This window comes from Eumetopias jubatus, unplaced genomic scaffold (genome assembly GCF_037043125.1).
Source record: "Eumetopias jubatus isolate StellerSeaLion01/CBP00866 unplaced genomic scaffold, mEumJub1_p1.0 scaffold_15, whole genome shotgun sequence".
NCBI lineage: Eukaryota > Metazoa > Chordata > Mammalia > Carnivora > Otariidae > Eumetopias > Eumetopias jubatus.
In genome coordinates this window covers 59,404,933-59,408,131 of record NW_028274821.1, presented here as the reverse complement: position 1 = coordinate 59,408,131, position 3,199 = coordinate 59,404,933, and positions in this window count along the sequence as shown.

Genomic DNA, 3,199 nt, shown 5'->3' with positions numbered 1-3,199 from the left:
GGAAGCGGAAACCCTGCCCCTATATCCGGTTGGTGTAGGCGGTGTTGGAGAGCCGAAGGGATAACAACCAATCAGAGGACAGCGATGGTTCAAGAACTACCCAATCAGCAGGAGGAGGGGTGGGCCCCCGAGGAAAACTCGTGACTCGGGCCTCAGCGGCTGTGAGGGTGGTGAGTCCGGCGGAGCGCGAGGGAGGCGGAAGTGCCTTGACTTAAAGCAGCTTTCCCTGCCTGGCCTTTGGGGCCGCCCTGCCCGTGGACTGCCACCTTTGCGGAGACTCAAGTGCCATAGCCGGAGGTGAGGGCGGCAACGGATCGATCGGTTGACTAAGGCAAGCTGCTTAGGTTTCCTGTGAACCCCCGTTTGCTCGTTTGTGAAATGGGAACGAGAATCCTACACTGCTTCCTTCGCAGGCTCCTTGGGAAGACTGAATCCTTTCACGGCTGTGTACTGGCTTTATTAAAAATTTTGTATTTGTTAATTGATTCACCCAGCCTGGATTACTTTCTCTTGTAGAGCCGCCTGACTTAAACGTAATTCAAAATTCCTGCAAATCCACTCTGTTTTTTCAACCCCACCGTATGTTTCTAAAAGGGCGAATATCCCTCCTTTCCAAAGCCCTTTTGCAGCCAGTACATCTTTCTAGGGCTAGACAGAAGTTTCTAGAACTACAACACTGCTTAGGGATCCCCTAGGAATTTCATATTGGAACAGGCCCCCGTCTGGGAAGGGATTTAGCACGCAGGGAGTGGTCAAGAGGAAACCCAGGTCTTCTGGGCACCTCGGTAATTGTACAGCCTCTTGTATGTACATATTTATGTCAGCTGAGGAGAACAGGAGCTTTCTGTAAAATTCGTTCAGTATTTTACATCAGGGGATTTTGTCTACACCATAGAAATGATAATAGGTGATCACAGTTATCGAGCTCTTGCCGAGATAAGCAATGGCCAACAGGAGGATCTTTCTCCTTCACCACCACCCCCTCAAAAGGAAAAAAGCAAAAGTCAACCAGCGATCAAAGAAGTCTCCAGAGATAGCAAGGGACAGGAAAGTGGTTTTTTAAAATATACATGTAGCTTTAATGACAAAAAGTGGTGATTATTTTCTTAAAACATGTATTTTTAGTCATTTTCAGTATGGAACATAGGACAGTTTTGAAGAAAAACATTTAAGAAACTTAAAATTCTAGGGCCTGCAATTCACTCAGTTTTCTTCTCCCTCTTCTTGTTTAATGCTCATCCCTAACGTAAATTATCCACAACATAGGAAGTAGTTTCACATTCATCTTTTCCTTGAAACAATCTCTCCTGCCCTGGGCGGAGGATAATGGGAAAGGATGACCATGAAAGAGTCTGAAGAGGGCAACTGTTGAATGCTGAGGGACAGACAGCACTCACTCCTGAAAGTAAATCCATACAGCTGAAGACAAGTGTGGAGTCAACTCAGGGAGGACTTGAGTGCCCAGGTGAGGATTATTCCTGAATTTCAGGGGCTATAAGGAGCCTTTGAAAGACTTTAAGCAGGCAATAACTTAGAACCCTGTTTTGAAAGAATCTTCTGGCAGCTCAGGCAGTGTAAGCGTATGAGAGGGTTCGGAAAGCAGGGAGTTCAGTTAGGAAAGGTGCTGCAGTGAACCTGCAGTGGTTCAGGAGAGGACAGGGGCCAAGGATGATATTTCAACAGAGATCCTGTGGAAGGAAAATAATGGAGGTAATGTACCGAGCACTTGGGAAGTGACAGCATTTAGGAGGGAAGAGATTCACAATTTTTTTTTTAAAGATTTAATTTAGAAAGAATCTGAGCTGGGGGGAGGAGCAGAGGGAAAGGGAGAATCTCAAGCAGACTCCCTGCTGCTGAGCATGGAGCCTGCCATGCGGGGCTCAATCTCAAGACCCTGAGATCATGACCTGAGCAGAAAGGTTTGACTGAGCCACGCAGGTGCCGCCACAGACAATATTTATAGCTTAGAAAACCACAAACAGAAATAGGACAGGAAAAGCCAGTTGAGTAGGATGAGGCAAGAGATGAAGAGTTCAGTGTGACTTCTTACTGAGCACAAGGGACCTGTGAGATAATTGAGGCATTCAACAGGATATTGGAAATCAGTCTGACATTTAGGAGAGAAGGCTCTAATTCTAGCAATGGTGGGCAGAATTGCCTACGGCCAACTCTTTGCTGCAAATAACCAGAAAAGCTGGGCAAGAAGTTTTCAAAATCTCTGAAGGCATCAGAGGACTACCAAAGCAGTGAGGAATTGTGGGCCCAAGTTCTAGGAGAGGAGGGTAAGCCAAGAAAAATGATCCTAACATTCAAGCCACTTTTTCTCTCAAGGAGATTGTTAGTTCTAAGAGCTGAGAAGCTGAGTAAAGCTTTCAGTAAACAAGGCTGGGAGGAGGGGCGCCCGGGTGGCTCAGTTAAGCGTCTGCCTTTGGCTGGGGTCGTGATCCCAGTCGCCTGGGATCGGGCCCTGAATCGGGCTCCCTGCTCAGCGGAGAGCCTGTTTCTCTCTTTGCCCCTCGCCCCACTCGTGCTCTCTCTCAAATAAATAAATCTTTGGGGTGGGGGAACAAGGCTGGGAGGAGAAAATAGTTGAGGGCTTACCAAAAAGGAAGGACCCTGTTAACTACCAGGTTTTTAGTTGGGATCAAGATGAAAATCGACTGAAGCAGAGCTTTGAGTCCTGTAATTCCTTGATTGAATTAAAATGATCCAGGCTTTCTAGTGTCTTTAGCCTAGAGCTGCCTGCCGGAAGCAACAGTAAATTCTAATAGAAAAAAATTCATCGAAAAATAAACATGAAAAGACAACATGCTCAGAGACATTGTGAGAGACAGACTTAGAATAGAAATTCCAGAGGATTCAGATAATGGATTTATCAGACCTAGGTTTTAAAATAGCTGTGATTGAGCTAAAGAAATTAAAATAGAGAATTTCAGTTTAAAAATGTGAGAACTAAAATTATAGTATCTGTTATTAATTCGGTGGATAAATTTCAGAGTGGATTAGACATGGCTGAAAAGAGAATTAGGGAACCAGAAGATAAGCAGAAAAGTATCGAGGCTGAACACAGAAAGGAACATAAGAAAACATATGGGATATGAGGGATAGGTGTTGGGTTTTTTTTTCTTAAGTTTTTATGTATTTTAGAGAGAGAGTGTGTGCATGTGCTCACAAGGGAGCAGCGGTGGGCGGGGGGGGG